Consider the following 24,833-nt stretch of genomic DNA (forward strand, 5'->3'; position numbering starts at 1 on the left):
ACTAATAATCAGTACAAGGAAACCCCTGAAGCTGTATTAAACATTGGATTGGGGAGGACTTAAAAGTTGAACAGTCATTGTGGCACAGTGAGATAAACTACTGCTTGCAACACTCAGAGTGTTAGTTTGAGTTTGAGTTCAAGCTACTCCACTCCCAATCCCACTTCCAGCTAAGGTATCTGGGAAGTGGGTGATGGCCCAAATACTTGGGCTGCTGCCATCTATGTGGGAGATCTGGATAGAGTTTTTGGGCTCCGAACTTCAACTTTCATAGAGAAATAGATTACGGGCTCCAAAGTCACAGTAGTGTTTTAGAACATAGCCCATTGGATTCATAAGTTTGGATTCTCTGTGCTATAACATCTGTGCCATGTGACTGTTTGTTTTTGTGTGTGTGTGTGTTTTCATTTGATTTATGTGACTGTTAAAAACAGCAAGAATTCAGCAGTAAGAGTGGAAAAATGAAGGAAAATCCTCTCATTCAAGTAAAATAAGAAGTAACTATTCCAATGTTCACATGCTTAATTTGAATTCGAACAGGAAAGATAATCAAAGATACAAGCGTTGTAGTGCACCAGAAAGAAAGAGAACACTTGACAACTTGGTCCTGTTTACCTCCGACACTGTATATGGAGGAGTTTCCTTTTTATACTTTTCTGGGCACCAGAGGATCTTGTAGGTATTTGCATTTTATTCTCAAGGAGAACCGGAAAGAGAGAAATGAGGGGCAAAAGCAAGTTGTGACTCTAAAACCTGCCCAGTGTACCCCTCTTCGGCTGCTACTCTCCCCGCCCCACCCTGCAAGGGGCATCTGCTCTTTGGAAGCCACTCTTCTCTGCTCTCTGGTCTCAACTCTACCCCACAAAGCCCACTCTGCCTTCCGCGCCTTGCTCAGGGTCTTGTCCCAGGAAGCCTTCTGATGTCAAGTCTATGGTGAACTTATTACTAGTTTAATTCTATGTATTCTAAATCAGGAGGGAATTTGGTGGGTTTTTTGTTTGTTTGTCCCCCCCCACACATACACACGAGGTGCCATGTTTGAGGTTAAGAGTTTGAGCTGTACAGTCGAGCCTTTCTGGCTTAGGAACTCACTTCTGCTGGTTTCCTTCTTCGTGACCCTGTACAAACTCCTTAACTTCTCATATCTAAAAATAGGGATAATAACAGTATCTGTTGCCCAGGGTGTGTTCAGAAGATTGTATGCTATGATGTAAGGCACCAGGCTAAATCTGCAGAACATAGCAAGTGCTAAGTAAAATTTCAGTGTCAGGAAGCAAGGGGCTGGCATTGTGGTATAACACGTTAAGCTTCCACTTGCAATACCAGCAACCTATACCAGAATGCCAGCTCAGGTCCTGGCTACCTGCTTCTAATCCAGCTTCCTGATAACGGCCCAGTTCCTGGGCCCTGCCATGCATGTGGTAGACAAGAAAGAATTCCCGACTCCTGGCTTTGGCCTGACCTGTATCTGGCTACTGCCCCTCTTTGACAAGTGAACCAGTGAATGGAAGACCTCTCATTCTCTCTCAGTCTTTCGTGTCCATTTTCTTTTTTTTATTCATTTTATTATTATTCTTATTATTTTATAGCAGTTTCATATTCCCTTATCCCCTCCCCTGTTACCTCCCCCCCTAGTTCCTCTATATCATTACTAACATATAGTTCTTCATACTCAGTCATATGTCCATCATTGCAGGCCTGGACAATGGCAGAGAGTCCAGAATCCTATTGTCAAGATATAGTAAACAGTTTCATTGTAAGTCCATCTTTGTCTAGAAGCAGAAATGCATGCCACACTACATCCTCACATCTGAATGTTAGTCTCCATTTCACAGCTACTGTACATCCCCTTAAATGAAAAGTCATGTTTCAAAATCAACAACAGAAAGAAAAGAGGAAATTTACAATGCCATGAAGTTAAATGACATGTTACTAGATATGATAGTCTCCATTGCACAACTACTGTACATCCCCTTAAATGAAAAGTCGTGATACAAAATCAACAAATAGAAATTTACAATGCCTGAAGTTAAATGACATGTTACTAGATATGACAGTCTCCATTACACAGCTACTATACATCCCCTTAAATGAAAAGCCACAAAACATAATCAATATCCAGGAGCAAAAAGAAATTAACAACACCAAGAAGTTAAATAACATGCTATTAAATGACTAATGTGTAGCTGAAGAAATGAAAATCAAGAACCTTCTTGAAGAAAATGATGCTGCCGTGTGATATACAAGTCATTGAATGATTTAATCAGAAGGAAGTGTTTTGAAGAGATGAAACTAACAGAGAATAACAAAACCCATGTGATACAGTTTCCGCTAATCTTTGTTGAAGGGTGTCTCCTCCAGACAATAAGCAGATGGGTTTTGTTTTATAATCCAGTCTACTACTCTATGATGTTTGATTAAGCTTAAGCCATTTACATTCAGAGTTTAATATACATGGGTGTGACGTTGGTCCTGTCATTTTAGGAATGGGTTGTTCATTGGTTTAGTCTTCTGTTGTCATTTTACTGGGATGTTCTTCCCGTTTGCCTTTGTTTTTGGTAGGTGCTATTCCTCTTCTCTGCCAAGAGAGCATCTTGAAGTATCATTTGTAGGGCAGGTTTGGAAGAGGCAAATTCTTTTAGCTTTTCTTTACTGTGGAAGAATTTTATTTCATTTTCAAAGGCGAAAGAAAGCTTTGCTGGATATGTTATCCTGGGCCGAAAATTTTTTTCTTTTAGAATCTGGAATATGTCACTCCATTCTCTTCTTGCCTGTAGAGTTTCCTGTGAGAGATCTCCTGTGAGCTTAATTGGCATTCCTTTATTGTCAATTGATTTTTTTCATGTGCACATTTAAGGATCTTTTCCTTATGTTCAGCTGAAGAGAGCTTGATGATCATATGCTGTGGTGAAGATTGCTTTTGGTCAAGCCTGTTGGGAGTTCTGTGCCCCTCCTGGAACTTGTTTCCCAATTCTTCCTCTAGATTAGGGAAATATTCCTTTATTATTTCATTAAATACATTTGCAAACTCAGCTTCTCTTTCTGCACCTTCTGGGACTCCCATAACTCTTAAATTTGGCCTCTTAATAGTGTCTTTCAATTCTTGAATACTTTTTTTGGCCTGATCCAGCTCTGCTTCCAGCTTTTTGTTTGGTTCCCCCTGGTGACAGGAAATACCTTCCAGTTCTGAGATTCTTTCTTCTGCTTGCTTCATTCTATTTTGGAGACTCTCCACTGTACTCTTAATTTGCTCTATTGTGTTCTTAATTTCTGATATACCAGCCTTGATTTGCTTTATTGCTTCCTTAAATTCTTTGAACTCTTGCATGAGCTTCTCATTGTTGATCAGAATATTTAAAATGAGTTTCATGAATTCTGTGTGCCCCATTTTCTCAATGTCTTCCTCAGTTAACTCTGAGATTGGCACAGGGTTTTTTGCTCCCTTGCAGGAGAGTTTTAGGCAATATTCATTGTGCCTTTGTCTCTTCTTTTGCTCTTGATCATTGTACTTCTGGTTAGCAGAGTCTTCTCCTTTTGGCAGGTTTCTAAACTGTGTCACCCACAGGTCCACAGCGTGATTTTGCTTATTGCAGTTGGTACACAACTTTTCTTGCAGCCACTTGTGCCACAACCTCCAGCAAGTTCCAGGTCTGGGTTCTTATGTCAGATTTCCACTGTGGTCTCCACAGCCCCAGGTCTTGGCTCACCACTCACCACCTCCTGTGATACCGTGGTGAGGCTGCACCGTTGTCTCTGCAACCTTTCTCCCACTTCTGGTTGGAGCAGGTCCCAGGATTAGAGAGACACCAGGTGTCCTATATAATTAGGTTGTTGGTGGCGCTGAATTTGCTGGAACCTGTTGGACGTTAGGTCTGGGTGCCACACGGACCTATTTTGACCCATACAATGCCACAGTCAGTATTATTTTCCTGCGGGACCAGTGCAATCTCGGACCTCAGCAAGTTCTCGCGAGATCAGCACATATGCAGTTCACTGTTGTCCCTGCAGTCCCAAAGCTATTGCCACAGTGCCCAAAATGGCGCCTGCCGTACAACCACTAAGGTTCTTGATTTGCTGGCCTTCAGATCTGAGGGCTATTCCAGACCTGCCCTGAGTGGAACCTGTAGAATGCCACGTTGGTGCAGTTCACCCAGACAGAAATGAGCTCACTCGCAGCTCAGCGCATGCTCAGTCCTGTCCCTCGCCCTTTCCTCCTTACGCAAAATGGCGCCCAGTTCAGCTCTAGGGGGCTGACTGGACTGTGAAATCCACTCTGTTCTCGCACTGCCCGTCTGAGATCTGCTGCTCTGTCTCTGCTCCTGGTCAACTCAAACGGACCAGCAGAACGGACAGTTGTTTGTCTGGGTTCACCACCCGAGCTCCCAGTGAAAGTCCCTTCCCACCTGGTTGCTGGTGGAGTTCCTGCTGCTGTGGAGTTCAGATCGCCGTGCTGGAGTATCAGTCACTGCAACACCACACCATTGTGTCTGCTGCTTTCCTGTGTCTGTCAGTCTCCAGGTACCCCTCTGCTGTTGTTCTGTCCTTTCCTATTTCCTGAAATATGTCCTCTCTGCTTCATCCTGGTTAAATGTTTTTCCGTCTGTTTAAACGTGTCCTTACCCTATTCCGCCATCTTGATTCTCTCTCGTGTCCATTTTCTTTCTTTTTTTCTGTCTCTTCCTTTTTCTCCATCACTCTTTTAAATAGATAAATCAATTTTTAAAAGTTAAACAGCACTGTTTTATTTAATGCAACTGAGAGAGTACACTTGGTCTTGCCAGTTGAATTCAACAGAGAACGAGTCACAGAAGCCAAATGTGATTATAGCATATTGATATTAATATCTACATTAAAACAGTAGCGGTTAACGTGTGTTTTTCCAGATAATTTTGGATACCCAGATTATTTATAGCCTGTGTCAAAGAATTTTGTTTCAGTTTATGGTGGTTTTCAGACCCAATCAAGGTCTTAAAAATTTATAAGTTGGCAGGAGGTGGAAGTGGGGGGAGGGTGGCTGGTCTGGTGGTGTAGCAAGCTAAGCATCTCCCAGAACTAATCTTTATTTACAAACTTCTTTTTCTTCTCCTTTTTTTTTAAAAAAAAGATTTATTTATTTTTATTGGAAAGTCAGATATACAGAGAGGAGGAGAGAAAGAGTGAGTGCAACGGCTGGAGCTGAGCCAATCCGAAGCCAGGAGTCAGGAACTTCCTCCAGGTCTCTCACATGGGTGCAGGGACCCAAGGCTTTGGGCCGTCCTCAACTGCTTTCCCAGGCCACAAGCAGGAAGCTGGATGGGAAGTGGAGCTGCTGGGATTAGAACCGGCACCCATATGGGATCCTGGTGCATTCAAGGTGAGGATTTTAGCTGCTAGGCCACTGTGCCAGACCTGGAAAACTTCTTAACACATGACTATATGTAATATAATACCAGATCTGAGCAGATCTGAAGCCAGGAACCTCTTCCAGGTCTCCCAGCAGCCACTCCATAACTATCTGTTTCAGGTTCTTTTATCTGGACTCACTGGAAAGTATCTGGAATCAAAGTTCAACTGAAGTATGAAAATTGGGAAGAATTTGGAATCTTGCTCTAAAATACATTTCTGAAATATCAAAGAATAATGATCAGATTAATTAAAACCCTATTTCCTATTTATGTACATGATATCTGTGGGATTTCTTCTTTGGATTAAGGTTAGTTAGCTCTTGAGTAAGTAAATATTTCTCCTTAAACGTTTGTTTGGGAGGCAAATAGAAAGAACTCCCAACTGCTGCTTCATTCTCCAAACACTCAAAGCAATAAGGACTGAACTGGACTGAAATCCAGAGCCAAGAATGTAGTTTAAGTTTCCCACCAAAGCCCTGAGTCTTCCTCCCTGCCGTCGGGGTCTGTACCAGGAGAAAGCTAGAACCAGGAGCACAGCCAGGCAGCAAGTGAACTTTGCTCCCTTTTTGTTTGTTTTGTTTTTGTTTTTAGATAGTTTATTTGAAAGGCGGAATTATAGAATAGGGAATGATAAAGATTTTCTATCCACTGCTTCACTCCCAAAATGGCTGCAATAATAAGGACTGTGCCAGGAGCCTGGAACTCCATCCTGGTTTCCGACTTTGAGGGTCAGGGACCCCAGCATGTGGGCCATCTTCCACTGCTTTCCCCAGGAACACCAGCAGGGGGCTGGGTCAGGAGTGGAGTAGCCAAGAATCAGATTTAAGCCACTGCACCACAGTAGGGACCCTGAACTTTCTGTAGCCAGAACAAAATCACATAAATTTAGTCACTCAGCAGGACTCTGTTGAATACTTTCCTGGCTCTTGGTTCTGAAGTGCAGCCATTTAGGGAGTGAGCCAGTGGACCGAGTTCTGTGTGTGTGAGACTCTGACTTTCGAGAAAGTAAATGAGTATTTAAAAAGAGAAATAAATAAAGACCAACAAAGCATTAAATTATCTACCTGTAAATCAAAGTTAGCTCTTGAATCTCGGGAGGAACATTTTAGAAAAAAAATTTTTAAAGATATATTTATATTAATTGCAAAGTGAGATATACAGAGAGGAAGATCATCTGTCTGCCGATTTACTCGCCATGCGGCCACAGCAGCTGAAGCTGAGCAGATCTGAAGCCAGGAGCCTCTTCCAGGTCTCCCACGTAGGTGCAGGGTCCCAAGGTTTGGGCAGTATTCGACTGCTTTCCCAGGCCACAAGCTGGGAGTTGGATGGGAAGCGGAGCTGCTGGGAATAGAACCGGTGGCCAAATGGGATCCTGGCGTGTACAGGGTGAGGACTTTAGCAGTTAGGCTAGAAAATTTTTTAAAAGAAAACTATTGTGTGACTCCCCCTTTTTTTTCTTTTTTGCATAGGCAATATGACCATATGAAGTTTATATCCAACATTGTCAAAGTTGAATTATTTCATAGGTTAACCTTTTCTTTAAAAAAATTGTATTCTTATTGGAAAGTTAGATTTACACAGTGAAGGAGAGACAGAGAATGATTTTCCTTTCACTGGTTCACTCCCCAAGTGGCCACAATGGCTGGACTGAGCCTATCCAAAGCCAGGAGCCAGAAGCTTCTGGGTCTCCCATGTTAGTGCAGGGTCCCAAGGCTTTGGGCCATCCTCTGCTCTCTTCCCAGGCCACAAGCAGGGAGCTGGAAGGGAAGTGGAACAGCCAGGATGCAAACTGGCACCCGTATGGGATTCCAGTGCATGCAAGGTGATGGCTTAGCCACTAAGCTATCATGCCAGTCCCTTTTATGTGTTGAAACAAAATTATTCCAGCAGACAACATATAAATGCCTGTGGAATCTGAAGGCCACAAGCCGAAAGTGACTTTAGCCACTAGGTTACTGGGCTGGGCATGTTAACCTTTTAATACTTAAAAACAGAAAACGCAGGCTAAACCATTTAGCTTTTTTATAAGTTGGTGAAGTATTTATTGGGTGTTTGCTGGACACATTACTGTGTAATGCTGTATGAGGAAATGAAAGAAAATGCAATACACCAGTGCTCAGGGAGTTTACAACTAGTGGCTAAACAGTTGAATAAATAAAGAGCATCCAGGAACCACTTAAGAACATTACGGGCCCGGCGGCGTGGCCTAGCGGCTAAAGTCCTCGCCTTGAAAGCCCCGGGATCCCATATGGACGCTGGTTCTAATCCCGGCAGCTCCACTTCCCATCCAGCTCCGTGCTTGTGGCATGGGAAAGCAGTTGAGGACGGCCCAAAGCTTTGGGACACTGCACCCATGTGGGAGACCCGGAAGAGGTTCCAGGTTCCCGGCATCGGATCGGTGCGCACAGGCCCGTTGCGGTTCACTTGGGGAGTAAAACATCGGATGGAAGATCTTCCTCTCTGTCTCTCATCCTCTCTGTATATCCAGCTTTCCAATAATAATAAAATCTTTTTAAAAAAAAAAAAAAGAACATTGCAAACACTTTATATTTTAGCAATTGAAAAAAAAATTTTTTTAAATCACTGCTTTTCCATGTGTAATGAATGATTTTTCGGGGTAAGATACTTTTAAGATTTTGCTGTCCTTCAAAACTTTCATACACTAATTTTGGTATTTTTTTCATTTTCTATTATTTGTATCACTCTAGATTTGTGTATATAAATATTGTTTGGGCCATTGCAACACAATATTCTCTTTTTAAAAAATTAATTAATTGAGAAGCAGAAGGAAGAAAGAGGAAGAGATAGATGGGGTGGGGAGATAGAAAGAATGCTCTCATTGGTGGGTTCATGCACCGAATGTTGGCCATGGCTGCAGCTGCCAGGAGCAAGGGACTTGGACTCATCCCAGTCTTCCCCAAGAGTCACCAGAGCCCAGCCCTTGAGCCTTCAGTGCTCCCTGCCAGGGTCCATATGAGAAGGAAGCGGAGTCGGGGGCTAGAACCAGGCATCCAACCCAGGTTCTGCAATTGAAATGCAGGCATCTTACCCCGCCTTGTTTGGTTGTTCAGATCTTTCTGGTTTTGGCTATTGGAAATACTTTTGGTTACTTTCTGTGTCCTCTGGACAAGCCACCATCCTGTTCAACACATCTTTACTTTTTGTACCCAAATATGCTCTATATTAGTTCTTCCCGTTCCAGCCCCCACCCTCAGAACAACTGAATCTTTTAAACAGATTTACTTATTTATTTATTGAAAGTCAGAGGGAAAGACAGAGAGCTTCCTTCTGCTGGTTCACCCCCATCACCTCCCCAAGATAGCCTCAAGGACTGGGCGTGGCCAGGATGAAACCAGGAGCCACTTCTAATTCTCTCGCAGGTAGCAGGGACCTAGGCACTTGGCCTGTTACACGCTGCCTATCCGGCTGCTAGCATGCCGCTGGGTCAGAAGTTGAGCAGCAGGCAGAAGTTGGCATTGCAGGAAGCAGCTTCATTTGGTGTATCCCAGTGCTAGCCCTAAGTGAATCACTTTTCTAAGAATAACTAATTTTAATCCAAGAGAACTAGAATTAGCTTCTGTTGGCTACAAACTAGTATCTCCATAGGTTTAATGTAGATTTTTGAAAATACTCGTTTCTACTTGTTGCCCTAACAAATAACCAAAGATTAGGACTTACAGCAACATGGCCTTGTTTTTCTCAGAAGTCCACAATGAGTTTTACTGAGTGACAGTGAGGCTGAACGTTTCCACAGACTGTGGAGGGTCCTCTGTTCTTTCCTTTCTTCCAGCGTCTGGGCATGCCTGGGTTTATGGCTCCTTCTGTCCACCAGGAAGGCGAGCAAGCATACCTTTGCAGGCTGCCTCTGGCTCCAAACCGCCTCCTTACTCTTCAGGATCCTTTTGGATTACCCTGGCCCCACCTGGGTGATCCAGGCTCCCCTCCCCAGTTTGGAATCTTCAATCACCTCTTCTAATTTGCCTTCTCCATTCACATGGTATAACATATGTACTTTTGGGAATCATAATTCTACCCACATCCTGGATACTCTTGTACTGGTGGGACAGTCAATCCATGCAAATGGGGTCAAAGGAAAATGCCTTTTAAGAACATTTATTTTCATCTTTTCTTCTTACCCCAATGAATAGCTTTTTTAAAAATTGCAGTATCTTTGCACATTTGTCTAAATCCTTCGCAACTGTCCTTAACCGTCCACTTGTGGGATATTGGCTTTGATTTGTCCTTGAGCAACAGTGATCAACTCTTGTTGACCCATCTGTATCCTTCAAGTTTGTCACCAACAGCACAGATTTTACACTGTTGTAAGCAATGGATCATACCTAGCTATAAAGCAATGCTTATTACTTGCCATAATACATTACTCTGCTGTCCAATGAGCTCAGTTTATATGACTTGTATTCACATTGTTGGTTGGGAGTTACACTGCCAGAGCTAAATGAAAAAATAAAATGTTCTCCTCAGATTCATGGCCATACTGATGCATTTACTATTTATTCATTTACCCACTGAGCAGATGTTTATTGGGTATCTCACCATTCCAGGCACTACAATAAATACAGGCGATGAGCAATAAAATGTGGTAAATCGTGATTCAAAATATGATGTATTGCTTTTAGTAGCTTAACCTCAGGGCATAATTCAAGCATCCAATATTTATGTACTTACTTTCTATCTGGGATGTAGCTTTTAAAACCAAGGTTTACCCATTTTTATTACTTTCAACTGAGTAGAAATATAATTTTTGACACAAAGTATTGTGTCCAAAAAAAGCCATTTAATACTTTCTGTTCCAGTACTGCTGTATGCGTTTGTTCCATACTCTATCACAGGATTCTTTATTCTTTTTAAAGGATGAAATTCCTAGGAGAATTTTTAAATGTTTGACACAATAACTTATACTTATTCATCATTCCTACCCACTACTTTAAACATATTAAACCAGTGGTTTTCCAGACCACTCTATAAGATAGGTATTATCATCAACATTCCTATATTAATAGGGATGATACAATTGCTAAGTGGTAGAGCCACAATGCTAAGCAAGTAAACTGCTTGCAGTTTTATTTCTTAACACACAAATAGCTATATATATCACATAGTATTGTCACTCAGTAATATTGGAGCCAAGGATTGCTCCAAGTCCTTCTCATAACTTGGGTCATTTTCCCCAACTGTAGAGTATCGTGGAAAAATTGTAATCTCAGATTTGTGAAACAGAAATGAAAATTTGTGAAACAGCCAAATGTTGCACAGATTTAATAGGTTCTGTTGGAGGAGCAGGTGTTCTTGTGCTGTGGGTTAAGCCCCACATGGAATACCACATCCCATATCTGAGTCCTGACAAAGTTCCACATTTCCAATTACATTTCCTGCTAATACTCCTAGGGGGCAGCAGTTGATAGCCTAAGTCCTTGGGTTCCTGCCACCTTCATGGCAAACTCCAGTGCGGTTTCTGGCTCATGGCTTTGGCCTGGTGCAGGCCTGGTTGTTGCCAGCATTTGAAAGTGAACCAGCAGCTGATGAAAGATTTGTCCCCTCTCCGTTACTTATTTATTTATTAAAATAAAGTTTAAAATAAGTAAGTCTTCTAGATATACACATATATTAAAGATTTTATTTTTACTGGAAAGTCAGATTTACAGAGAGAAGAAGAGAGAAGGATCTTCCATCCACTGGTTCACTCCCCAAGAGGCTGCAACAGCCGGAGCTGTGACCCAGGAGTCAGGAGCTTTTTCCAGGTCTCCCAGACGGGTGCAGGGTCCCAAGGTTTTAGGGCATCCTTGACTGATTTCCCAAGCCACAGGCAGGGAGCTAGAAGCAAAGTGGAGCAGCCAGGACACAAACTGGCACCCATATGGGATCCCAGCTTGTGCAAGGTGAGGACTTTAGCCACTAGGCTACCATGCCAGGCACTTGAGGAATTTTTTTTAAGACTTAAGGCAGAATAATAGAAGTAGAGATCTTATATCTGCTTGTTCACTCCCTAAATGGCTACAGCAGCCAGACCTGGGACATGCTGATGTGGTATCTAGAGCCCAACACATGGCAGATTCAACTTCACCACTGCTTGTGTTCAAATGTTTTTATTTGGGTTCTGGCATTGTGGCATAGTGAGTTAAGCCATCACCTGCAACACCAGCATCCTATATAGATGCCAGTTCTCATCCTGGCTACTCCACTTCTGTTTCAGCCCCTTGCTAACATGCCTGGGAGTACACTGTAGGATGGTCCAAATGCTTCGTTCCCTGTTGCCCATTTAGACAACCCAGATGAAGCCCTTGACCCCTGGTTTGGGTGCCGGGCTGTTATTACCATCTGAGAAATAAACCAGCAGATGAAAAATCTTTTTATCTCTCTTCTCTAATTCTGTGTTTGAAATGAATCAATCAGTCTTTAAAATACAATCTTTTATCTGATGGGATTTTTAGGACAGCCCAGGGAGAATGTTTCCAGCAGATTTTTTTTTTAATGAAGTAGAACCATCATGTTTAACTTAAAAAGATTCATGAAAAAAGCATACTATGAAAGAACAATTCATGGTTTCGAAATGTTGCCACCAAGATAAACTTTTATTCTCATTTTTCATGAACGTTTTGAAGCACCCACATGTGTTTTAGAGTCTGTTTTGCCCATTTGGTAATTATTATCCCATAACTCAGGACTGCTACTCAGTTATTAGAAAATTCTAGTTCTTAAAAGAATTTCTGGAATAATGGTATAAGTAGATGTTGGCTGACTAGTGGCAGATATTTTAAAAATTTTATTAATACCTAATGAAATAAAATAATTTTCATGTTGTTTTATTTCTTCATTTTAAATATTTCATTCATAAGAACATGTAAGTTTTTCTGTCAACATCTTCATATCTAGATTGTTTTCATGGTCAAGGTCATAGATGTTTCCAAGTTCAGCTTTTTAAAAACATAAATTTAAATAAGTGAGAAAGGGAAAAATCTTTTTTTTTTTTAAAGATTTATTTATCTAAAAGGCAGAGTTGCAGAGTAGGAGGGGTAGAGATCTTCCATGCACTGGCTCACTCCCCAAATGGCTGCAGTGCCTGGGACTGGGTTCCTTTGGGTGCAGGAGCCAAAGGACTTGTGCCATCTGCTGCTGCTTTCCCAGACATGTCAACAGGGAGCTGGATCCAAAGTAGAGCAGCTAGGACTTGAATTGACACCATATGGGATGCCAGCATTACATGTGGTACCTTACTTGCTGTGCCGCAATGCTGGTCTCAGAAAAGTTGTTCCAATTCACACCACATTTCTTTGGATTCTGAATAGTCACTAAGAAAGAATATTAATCACTGTAACTCGAAGTTTTAGAATAAAATAGGTGAAATATAATAAATGTTACTTCCATAGTCCAATAAAATATGTACAACCTCCAGATACATTCAAAGTGCATTTGTATTATAATGAAATTAAAGTTTATCAGCATCTACTTCTACATGGCTACATGTGACTACTTTCCACTGAACTGCAAGTCATTTCATAAAACTGAGTTGCTTCTCGACAATTTTAAAGAAATTAAAGGCATCCTGAAGAAGCTATGAAAGGGTTCCTAGTGACCGTCAGAGCAAACGTTATCTGGGAATCAAAGTGACTACCCAGTTGACATGAATCACCAGAATCAATATGGTGAGCACATGGGAACCGTTCCTGATTATGACTGCGTTGCCAGGAGAAGGAAAGTCTAAAGCATGGCATGTGACTGAATTACAAATCAAAAATGGTTAATGATCAAACCTGCTTAGTAATTTAAGAAGTGTAATTGGTAGTGAGCTCACCATTTGGAGAGATAAATGAGTGACCGACACTTCTTTTATTTGAAAGGCAGACTGATACAGTGAGGGGAAAGAATAGAAACAGATAACTTTCATCTGATATTTCACAGATGGCTGCAACAGCCAGGCCAGACCAAAGCTTGGAGCCAGGCACTCCAACCAGGTCTCTCCCATGGGTGGAGGGGTACAAGTCGTTGGGTCATCATTTGTTGCCCTCCCAGGAACATTAGCAGGGAGCTGGATGGGAAGCAAAGCAGCTGGAACTCAAGCTGGTGCTCAGATAAGAGATGCCAGCATCATTCACACAGCACCTTCACATGCTGTACTGTAACACCAGCCCTGCCACCAACACTTTGATGTGTTTGAAAGATTCTGAGGAGGAAACGGACTGTGGAATTGACTAGAAATTGGTATGTGCCTTGTCTGGTCACTAAAGGAGACGTATGCTCGACTGCTTCAGAGCTGCAGCAGAGATAGTAGCTTACCAACTGTGCCTCATGGGACAGTGTGCTGAGTCAGGGTTGAGTCAGCCTCATTCTAGCAGGGACGGGCTCACTTGGAGAAAGGCCTGAGCTCCTCCTGGGCAGCGTGGCCTGCTCAGTACAATTCCTTGCCAAGGGTCTGAATCAACAGTTTGGTGTCTGGAGAAAATCAGCTGTTATACCCCAGAATGAAGCATTAACTTGTTCTACTCAACACTGAGGATCGTATGTAATCATCAGAGTTAACATCAGAACACTCACATCTAAACACATGAGGGGTACTGCTTAGGATATAATATGGAGTAGAAGCAGTCCTTAGCGGGTAGCCTTAATTGTAAAGCCATTAACTCTAACAGCAGGGTACTGTATCCAAAGCAGAAAAGCACCTGACCATCTTGGGTGGTTTTCCTAACAGAAATGTTTCTGCTTCTGTAGTGTTTTTTCATTTTCTTTCTGAAAAATTGCTCCTCTAGCACATATACTTACTGAATTACATCACAGACATGACTGGGAAAAACCAACTCCAACCAGAAAGTTCATAATGGAACATTGATGTAGATTCCTTAAGCCCAAATTTAAGCATGATTAAATCTGTCTTGTCAGGCACTCATTAGACTCATACAGTCTACCCCCTTGGTAAGTGAACCAGTGGACAGAAGATCTTTTTCTTGGAAAGGCAGATTTTAAAGAGAGGAGAAATAGCTCACTCCCCAAGTGGCTGCAACAGCCAGAGCTGAGCTGATTCAAAGCAGGGGCCCAAGGCTTTGGACCATCCTCTGCTACTTTGCCAGACCAGCAGCCAGAACATGAAATGGAGAAGCCAGCACCACAGCGGGGAGGATTAGATTGCTAAGCCACTGTGCCAGCCTGGTCAGTATATTTTATAAGCAGAGTCCAAATGAGGGACATGTGCAGAAAAAATAAATTTTAGATAGTTGTCTACCACTTTGATACATGACAAATTTGAAGCTATAGAAAATATAGTTGCTGCAGGAACAGAGAGTGAGCACACTGGAGGCGAACCACCAGAGACATTAGTGGTTGAGGAGTAAGGAGTCCATCCATCTCTTACAGAACAAAAAGTTAGCACAGACATATACGCCTAGCTAGGAAGGTGAAGGATAAACAAGGAGAGGGTGTGGGTCATAGAGGATGCCCAGAGGTTACTGAGTTCTCCTGTTTCCTCAGAGGGTTACTGTCCAGGGACACACTGTTCTAGTCCAGTCCCTTCGGATTTGCAGCAACAAAACAAGCCCCATCCATGAAAGACTGTTTGGAAAATGGTAGTTTGGGGAGCTAGAAAGAGACCTAGGTCCTACTGTTGCTTAACTTTATCCATGGGATGATAAGCTAGATTGCATCCAATCTTTTTTGTTTAAAGATTTATTTATTTTTATTGCAAAGTCAGATATACAGGGAGAAGGAGAGACAGAGAGGAAGATCTTCTGTCCGATGATTCACTCCCCAAATGACCACAACGGCCGGTGCTGAGCCAATCCGAACCCAGGAGCCAGGAACTTCCTCCAGGTCTCCCACGTGGGTACAGGGGCCCAAGGCTTTGGGCCGTCCTCGACTGCTTTCCCAGGCCACAAGCAGGGAGCTGGATGGGAAGTGGAGCTGCCGGAATTAGAACCAGTGCCCATATGGGATCCTGGTGCATTTAGCGTGAGGACTTTAGCCGCTAGGCCATGCCGCCAGGCCCACATCCAATCTTAAAAGGAAAAAAAAAGGGTAATTTTGTTTTTTGTCTTTTCTTTCCTTGGCAGAGAAAACTGGGATTAATGGAAATCAATTTTGTTTTGCAGGGACTTTCCGGTTTCCACACTCTCCCTGGACTTACTGCTTTAGCTTTAGGACAGTGGTCACCAACCAGTAGGAACAAGAAGAAAATCCCAAAGTCCTGGAAGGCTTTAGATATCTCAATAGGCACAATTTCTGCCTTGTGATGTATTGCTTTTTTAAAATTTTAATACAGAAAATAATGTACATTAGTAGTGAATATTACGTAGTCTGGAAGACATATCTTGCTGAAGAATATACTAAGTCCTGCATAGTAGAAGTGGAGTTAAAGGCTGGATTTGGGTTCACTCATACAGTGAAATACCAAATGTTTTTTTAAAGTATTTATTTTTATTGAAAAGGCAGATTTACAAAGGGAGGCAGAGACACAGAGAGTATGCTCTTCCATCTTCTCGTTCACTCTCCAAATGACAGCAACAGCCATTTGAAGCCAAGCCGATCTGAAGCCAGAGCCAGGAACTTCCTCCAGGTCTACCACATGAATGCAGCGTTCCAAGGACTTCGACCATCGTTTGCTGTTTTCCCAGACCACAAAAGAGAACTGGACGAGAAGTGGAGCAGATAGGATATGAACCAATGTTCATATGGGATGCTGGCATGTGCAGGTGGGGCCTTGCAGGTTGAGCCACTGGCCCCAATAATAAATATTTTGAAGAAAATTAACTTAGTTTGGACCTGCAGTAACTCACAATGGACAATCTATAAGCAACCTATCAAAGAATCATTGCCATCTGTAAATAGCCTTAGCCTTACAAAGCACCTTTGAGGGGCCTGGCGCAGTAGCCTAGCGACTAAAGTCCTTGCCTTACATGTGCTGGGATCATATGCAGGTGCCGGTTCTAATCCCTGCACCCTGCTTCCCATCCAGCTCCCTGCTTGTGGCCTGAGAAAGCAGTGGAGGACAGCCCAAAGCCTTGGGACCCTGCACCCACGTGGAAGACCCGGAAGAGGCTCCTGCTTCCTGGTTTCAGATCAGCTTAGCTCTGGCCATTGTGGCCGTTTGGGGAGTGAATCAACAGACAGAAGATCTTCCTCTCTGTCTCTCCTTCTCTATGTATCTCTGCCTTTCCAATAAAAATAAATAAATCTTTTTTTTTAAAGAGCAATTCAGTTATGAACTTGATTTTAAAGTTGTAAGAATTTGAGCCAAGGAGAAGGCTCAACTCTAAACGATACAGATCTGCTTTTTTCCATTTATAATTTGGCTCTTTTTTCCTCTTCATATCCTTTTCCATTAATATAATTCCTTACAAGGTGGTTGGCAAGAACTAATGTTCCCCGGTGTCTATTCTTAAACATTGCTTCAGTAGGAGTTGAGGTGTATGTTTCTTCCCTGTGAGCTCTGAGACTTGACTTGACCAAAAATGTACAGGGAAAGTGATGCTTATATTTAACATATTAACACTTACTTATTTTCATTGGAAAGGCAGAAGAAGAGACAGAGGGAAAGAGCTTGCTTGCATCTGCTGATTCACTCCCCAAGCAGTTGCAATAGCTGGAGCTGAGATTATCTGAAGCCAGAGCTTCTTCCAGGTCTCCCATGTGGATGCAGGGTCCCAAGGCTTTGGGCTGTTTTCTACTGCTTTTCCAGGCCATAGCAGGGAGCTGGGTGGGAAGCAGAGAAGCTGGGACATGAACCGGCACCCTTATGGGATCCCAGCATACACAAGTTGAGGATTTAGCCACTGAGCCATCACTTCAGGTTCTCTATTTTAACTACTTAAGTCATAAATCCCCTTACTGCTTTCTTGTCACTCTAGTGATATTCTTGCTCTCCAAGCTCCAAATCACCTGAAAAGAGGCTCAACTACCAAGACTGCCATACTAGATGGGCTCTGGGAGATGTTCCCATCTGACCATGTCATTCCAGCATTCAACCCAGGAGCCGAATGTGTGTGTGAAGATGCCATCCGCAAACGAACCCTACAACCATAGCTGTTCCATGGCTCCTGTCCTTGCATGTTTGGGTCATCCTCAAATAGTCCCGCCACTTAGCTGAGCTCCTGGCCTTAGGTAGAGAGGACTGCCTCACCTCTGGTGCACTTCCTGAATTCCAGGCCCGCAGATGCTGTTGAGTTTAATAATAGTTTTACAGCATCAGCTGTGGCATGGTTTATTACATAGCGAAAGGTAAGTCAAACACCTTTTCCTCCGATCTTTGTTGGACAGATGGCCACAGAGTCAGGGCTTCGTTCCTCAGGCTTCTCTATTGCAGGTCAGTGTGCCTAAGTCCTCCCTGTGGCAAAAGGGCAAGATGCAGTTTCTAAGTCATGGCAGTAAAATATTCAGCGCTTCTCTACTTCCTCTCACTTACCTGTTTCTTGCTGGCTGACGTCGTAACGACTGGAGCAGCTACTTGGCATTTGCAGGCCTTAACGATGACTGTCATGGCCTGGATTCCCCTGGAGGCAAGCTGAGCAGAGTTCGGTGTACTGAGTATTATTAGACTTCGTGGAGGTCAACATACGAGGGAGGGGAAGAGAGCCAAGAGTGGGCACAAGGGATGGTTGTCTTGTTAAGCCCATGCGACACCCTAAGGAAGCTTGGGGCAAAAATGGATCCTCGGAATTGTCACTCATTGGGCTGAGACCAGCCTTTAAAATCCTGTATATAACAGCCGTTAGTATGGGTTGTTCTTACATATGATCTTGCAGTTACAATCACAGAGTTATTAGTTAACCTTAAGTTACCTATTACTGCATAATAGACCCAAAAATTAGTGGCTAAAAGCATTTATTGCCTCACAGTTGATGTGTGCCAGGCATCCAGAAACATGATGTCATTTCTGACTCACAATTTTTATAGGATCACAATTAAATGCTTAGCTGCAGTGAGGCTGACCCTGTTGGGACTCACTCATGTGATTCTCCTTCCTACACAGGGCCTCTCCAGCAGTAACACTGTTTCTACAAACCAAGGAGGAAGCTGAGTATTATCAAAATTCAGTCTGGGGCCACGTTGTGGCATAGCAGCTAAAGCTACCTATAACACTGTCCTCCCGTATGGATTACTGGTTCATGTCCCAGCTGTTCCACTTCCAGTCCAGTTCTTTGGTAATAACCTGGGAAAGGCACAAGATTGGCCTATGCACTTGGGCTCCTGCCACTTATGTTGGAGAGTCCTTGATAGTGGATTCAGCTTGGCCCAGCCTCGACTTGCGGCCATCTGGGAAGTGAGCCAGTGGATGGAAGATCTTGGTCTCCCTCTCACATTCGTGGAGATTTGCTCTCTAGGATACAGGGATCTTTTTTTTTTTTAAAAGATTTATTTATTTTGTCACAAAGGCAGATATACAGAGAGGAGGAGAAACAGAGAGGAAGATCTTCCGTCCGATGATTCACTCCCCAAGTGAGCTGCAATGGCCGGTGCGCGCCGATCTGAAACCAGGAACCAGGAACCTCTTCCAGGTGTCCCACGCAGGTGCAGTGTCCCAAAGCTTTGGGCCCTCCTCAACTGCTTTCCCAGGCCACAAGCAGGGAGCTGGATGGGAAGTGGAGCTGCCGGGATTAGAACTGGTGACCATATGGGATCCCAGGGCCTTCAAGGCGAGGACTTTAGCCACTAGGCCATGCTGCCGGGCCCAGATACAGGGATCTTTGGGGTGCTCTGAGAGGCCCCATACCACATACAACACACACATTTCATATTCTGCTATTTTTAGTTTTACATCATAGTTTTGTTGAGCTGTATATTCTCCATTTATATAATAGTTTGTAAAGAAAGCAGGGACTAGCATTGTTGTACCGGTTTAAGCTGCTGCCTGCAATACTAGCATCCCATACAGGCATCTGTTCATGTCCCTGCTGCTCTGTTGTGGGCTAAGGACTCCACTGGCACTGGTAAAGCTGAGCAGTAACAGGAAATGGGCTTGTGGCCAAAAGCACCTGGACTAATGGGACTCACTGGCATCCTATTGTTTGGCTAAAGGACTTGGAGGGGAAAGAGTATAAAAGGAGTAATAAAGGGAGACTTCCACCATCACTGGTCTCCTGTCAGTGCTTCATCCCCAGACCACTCCGAGTCGGGTCCATGTTACTGGCTCTGCTGGCCAGAGCACTGCTCTACTTCCAATCCTGCTCTCTGCTGCGAGTCTGAGAAAAGCCTCAAGAGACGGCCAAAGTGCTCGGGTCCCTGAGGCCCAGGTATGAGACTCCTGGCTTTGCCTTTGCCCAGCTGTGGCTGTTGTGACATCTGGACAGTGATGTTAAGATCTCTACCACATTCCCTGTAACACTTTCTGTAACATTTTCAAGTAAATGAACCTTTTTCTAAAAACTATATTCTTTAATTCAGGGTAGTTAAATTTATCGGATAAGCACTGCAAAAATATGTTCTGCATCGTTTTGAGGCTAATGCAAAACATTTAAATTGGGCCTCGTGTGATGGCCCAGTGGTTAATTCCTTGCCTTGTGTGTGAAGCGATCACATATGGTGTCAGTTTTTGTCCTGGCTGCTCCACTTCCCATCTAGCTCCCTGGTTGTGGCCTAGGAAAGCAGTAGAGGATGGTCCAAAGCCTTGGGATCCTGCACCCGCGTGGGAGACACAGAGGATGCTCCAGGATCCTGGACTGAGGCCATCTGGGGAATGGACCAGTGGATAAAAGATCTTTCTGCCTGCAAATGATTTTCCAATAAAAATAAATTAATCTTTTTATATTTTTATTTATATTGAAAGGCAGGTTTACAGGGGACAGCCATTGAGGAAGATCTTTTATCTGCTAGTTCACTCCCCAAGCAGCCTCAATGGCAGGAGCTGAGCCAATTCAAAGGCAGGAGCCAGAAGCTTCTTCCGGGTCTCCCATGTGGGTGCAGGCTTTGGGCCATTCTTGACTGTTTTCCCTGGCCACAAGCAGGGAGCTGGAAGGAAGTGGAGCTGCCAGGATACAAATCGGCGCCCATATGGGATCCCAATGTGTGCAAGGCAAGGACTTTAGCCACTAGACAGCTGCGCTGGGCCCTTGATAAAAATAAACCTTTAGGGCCCGGCGTGGTGGCCTAGCGGCTAAAGTCCTCTCCTTGAACGCCCCAGGATCCCATATGGGTGCCAGTTCTAATCCCGGCAGCTCCACTTCCTCTCCAGCTCCCTGCTTGTGGCCTGGGAAAGCAGTCGAGGACAGCCCAATGCATTGGGACACTGCACCCGCGTGGGAGACCTGGAAGAGGTTCCAGGTTCGCAGCGCCAGCCGTTGCGGCTCACTTGGGGAGTGAAACATTGGACGGAAGATCTTCCTCTCTGTCTCTCCTCCTCTCTGTATATCTGACTTTGTAATAAAGTAAATAAATCTTTTTAAAAAAATAAATCTTTAAAAACAAACTGATTTAAGTCACATTTTGGGAGGCCAGTACCATAATGTGTAAAACTACTATCTATGATTCTAACATCCAATATGGATGCCTGTTCAAGTCCCAACTGATCCCGTATCTGATCCAGCTCCCTGCTAATGGCCTGGGGAAAGCAGAAGGTAACTGAAAGAAGTGGCCCGTCACCCACATGGGAGACCCAGATGATGCTCTTAGTGACTGGCTTATGCCAAGCCCATCCCTAACTGTTTTGGCCATTTGGGGAGTGAACCAGCATATGGCAGATCTGATTCTCCCATTGTATTTCCCCCTTTCTGTAACTTTCAGGTAACTAAATCTTTTTAAAATTAGACTTTGGACTAAATGAATTTACACGTGAGGACATGAATTGAGAGGAAGCAAGGGATGAATATTGTAACTTGAATGCTGTAAACTTCATTTCCAATTTGGAGGCAAAGCCACAAAGCTGTGTGGGAGTGTTTGCTCTCTTCTGCCTCTTTTACCACGTAGTGGACCCTTATGAAATGCCAATACCTTGATACTGGACTTTTCAACCTCCAGAACTGTAAGAAACAATTTTGTCCTTAAGTTACCAATTAAATCTATGGTATTTTGGGTCCTGTGCAGTGGCCAAGCAGCTGAAGTCCTCGCCTTGCAGGCGCCAGGATCCCATATGGAGGCCAGTTCTAATCCCTGCAGCCCGCTTCCCATCCAGCTTCCTGCTTGTGGCCTGGGAAAGCAGTTGAGGACGGCCCTAGGCCTTGGGACCCTGAACCCGTGTGGGAGACCCGGAAGAGCTCCTGGCTTCAGATTGGCACAGCTCTAGCTGTTGTGGTCACTTGGGGAGTTGAATCAGTGGATGTAGGATCTTCTTGTCTCTCTTCTTCTCTCTATATATATAACTTTGCAATAAAAAATAAATAAATTGGGCCCGGCGGCGTGGCCTAGCGGCTGAAGTCCTCGCCTTGGAGGCCCCGGGATCCCATGTGGGCGCCGGTTCTGGTCCCGGCGGCTCCACTTCCCATCCAGCTCCCTGCTTGTGGCCTGGGGGGGGCAGTTGAGGACGGCCCAATGCATTGGGACACTGCACCTGCGTGGGAGACCCGGAGGAGGTTCCGAGTTCCCGGCTTCGGATGGGCCCGTATCGGCCTGTTGTGGCTCACTTGGGGAGTGAATCATCGGACGGAGGATCTTCCTCTCTGTCTCTCCTCCTCTGTGTATATCTGGCTGTGATAGAATGAATAAATCTTTAAAAAATAAATAAATCTAAAAAAAAACCCAAACCTATAGTATTTTGTCAACTAGTCATAGCCAGTACTCTATTATAATATACACTTAAATGCTGACATAGGCCAGTCCTGTAACATATCGGTCCCCACTGCTCCACTTATCAACAGCTCCTTGCTAATGCACCTGGGAAAGCAGCAGAGAATGATGCCCAAGGGCTTGGGCCCTTGCACCCACATCGCAGACCTGGCAGAAGCTCCTGGCTTTGGATTGGCCCACCAATTGCCGTTGTGGCATAAAAATCTCTCGCCTCTCAAATGAAACAGAAAGAAAAAAGAAAAAAGGAGGAAAGAAACTGCTGGGACCACTGCAATGGTTCACCTAATCCTCCAGCTTCAAGTGCCAGTTCGTATCCCAGCTGCTCCACTTCCCATCCAGCTCCCTGCTTATGTGCTGGGAAAGCAGTGGAGGATAGAACAAAGTCTTGCAACCCTGCACACATGCCGGACACCAAGAAAAGTCTCCTGGCTCTAGACTGGCTCAGCTCCAGCTATTGTGGCCACCCAGGAAGTGACAGCAGCTGGAAGATCTTTGTTTCTCCTCTGTAAATTTGCCTTTCCAATTAAATATTTATTTAAAAATGCTATGACATGCGTCACACATTTCATGTGTCACTGTTAGTTTCTAGAAAACACAGACTAAAATGTACCTTGTTCTGTATTCCTGCTATTTGATAGATAGTACTCTGACATTTAATGTCAGTTTAAGAATGTCAGAAAAGGCAATCCAATTCCAAGGCCTATCCATAGTTCGCCTTATTCTCTCTTGCCTCGATTTTCCTAATTACAAAATGCATGTGTAATACTGGATTTCCTTCCCAGGATCTTTTCCAAGTGTAAAATCACGATTCTAAGGAAATTAATAGAAGTCCAACATGGTAGCGTACTGCCTAAACTCCTTACCTTATATCCTATATGGACACCGGTTCGTGTCCCGGCTGTTCCATTTATCAACCAGCTCTCTGCTTGTGGCCTAGGAAAGCAGCTGAAGATGGCCCAGGGCCTTGGGACCCTGCACCCATGTGGGAGACCTGGAGGAAACTCCTGGCTTTAGATCAGCTCAGTTCCAGCCATTGTGGCCACGTGGGAGTGAACCAGAGGATAGAGGATCTTTTCCTGTCTCCTTCTCTCTGCAAAAATCTTTTGAATAAAATAAATCTTTTTTTAAAAAAAGTTGTTATTCATTCAGGATCTCTTGAAGTTACAATTTAAAATAATAAATGTTATAAACTGATCACCAGTCCTAAATAATGTATTTGTTATTTTGCAGCATAAATTTTTTACACAGATTTCGAATATCACTGGTAAAATTTAGTTCCAGGGCCCAGCAGCGTGGCCTAGCAGCTAAAGTCCTCACCTTGAACACACCAGGATCCCATATGGGCACCGGTTCTAATCCCGGCAGCTCCACTTCCCATCCAGCTCCCTGCTTGTGCCCTGGGAAAGCAGTCGAGGACAGCTCAATGCCTTCGGACCCTGCACCCGCGTGGGAGACCTAGAAGAGGTTCCTGGTTCCTGGCTTCGGATCAGTGCAGCACCGGCCGTTGCGGCTCACTTGGGGTGTGAATCATCGGACGGAAGATCTTCCTGTCTCTCCTCCTCTTTGTATATCTGACTTTGTAATAAAATAAATAAATCTTTAAAAAAAATTTAGTTCCAGTGATTTAAAACTAAACAAAACACTTCACACACAGGGTATGTGATTATGAGATTCCTGTTTCCTTAAAATCTATGTTCTCAGATCTAGTCCTACTTTCAGCACTAACATCCTGTACCTCTGGCTAAATCATTAAAGTACAACATATTATTTAAAACCTCTTAAGTGAATGTTCAGTTAATTTTTTAATAAAAGATGGGCACACTGTGCCAGTACTTTTTCCTACAAATCTTTACTCAGCTTCATCTTTGCATTGGCTTTGCAAAGTTGAGGGAATCAGTACCTCCAACTGTGGTGCTGGTACCGCTACTCGTGCCAATTCAAGTCCAGGCTGCTCCACTTCTGACCCAACTACTAGCCTGGGAAAGCAGTGGAGAATGGCTCAAAACCTGTCCTGTTCTGGCCATTCTGATAATTGAATGTTGTGAGCCAGTGGAGCAGATTTCCATTTTTCTCTGCCAATCCTTATTTCAAATAAAAACAATCTTTTTTTAAAAGTTGAGGTAATCAAAAATGTAATGTGTGTTGGTTGTTGCTCCTAAAAGTAATCAAGCGGTGGGACCGGAACCCGAGGACTGCAATGTGGGATGTGGGTTACACAAGAGGCATCTTACAAACTGCCAGATGCCTTTGACCTTGCACCAGTCTTTTGACTCAGAGAAACCTAAGAAAGCAGTGCATTTTTTTTAAATGAAGATATAAAATGGAGCTTACATTAGGCATAGTATTTCTTCATAATCCATGGAACTGTTTTTCGCTGAAAATGTAGAATGAGGACCTTTACATTTAGTTAGCAGGAACAGCCATGAACAGGCTTTAGCTCCAACCTGCAGGAACTGTCAGCAACATTTTGAATATGCACTTTACTTTGATGGTCCCTGGTTTTTCTGTGTACTGAGCACTGTTTACCAGGAAGCAGGCCAACTGCTTTGATTTAACCCTCATAACCCTCTATTTTCCAAGTAGGTAGAAACCATGAAGAAACCATCCTAGGAGTGGACATTTGGTACATCCTGTCTCAGAACGCCAAGCTTCAAAGTTTGGGTTCTAATTCCCTGCAATTCACACCCAGGTGCCTGCCATCCATATGGAAGACATGGACCGAGTTCCCTGCTC

The 24,833-nt window shown here is 43.7% G+C and overlaps 1 protein-coding gene across 1 annotated transcript in view; it reads right to left on the reverse strand.

Moving 5' to 3' along the window:
• INO80D (INO80 complex subunit D) overlaps positions 1 to 18,048 on the reverse strand; it is an 85,666-nt gene extending 67,618 nt beyond the window's left edge. The window contains exon 1 of the mRNA XM_004576903.4: positions 17,788 to 18,048. The gene's annotated coding sequence lies outside the window, so the exon portion shown is untranslated. The remainder of the gene's footprint in view (positions 1 to 17,787) is intronic.
• Positions 18,049 to 24,833: the final 6,785 nt, after the last annotated feature.

The sequence above is a fragment of the Ochotona princeps genome, chromosome 5 (genome assembly GCF_030435755.1).
Source record: "Ochotona princeps isolate mOchPri1 chromosome 5, mOchPri1.hap1, whole genome shotgun sequence".
Classification (NCBI taxonomy): domain Eukaryota; kingdom Metazoa; phylum Chordata; class Mammalia; order Lagomorpha; family Ochotonidae; genus Ochotona; species Ochotona princeps.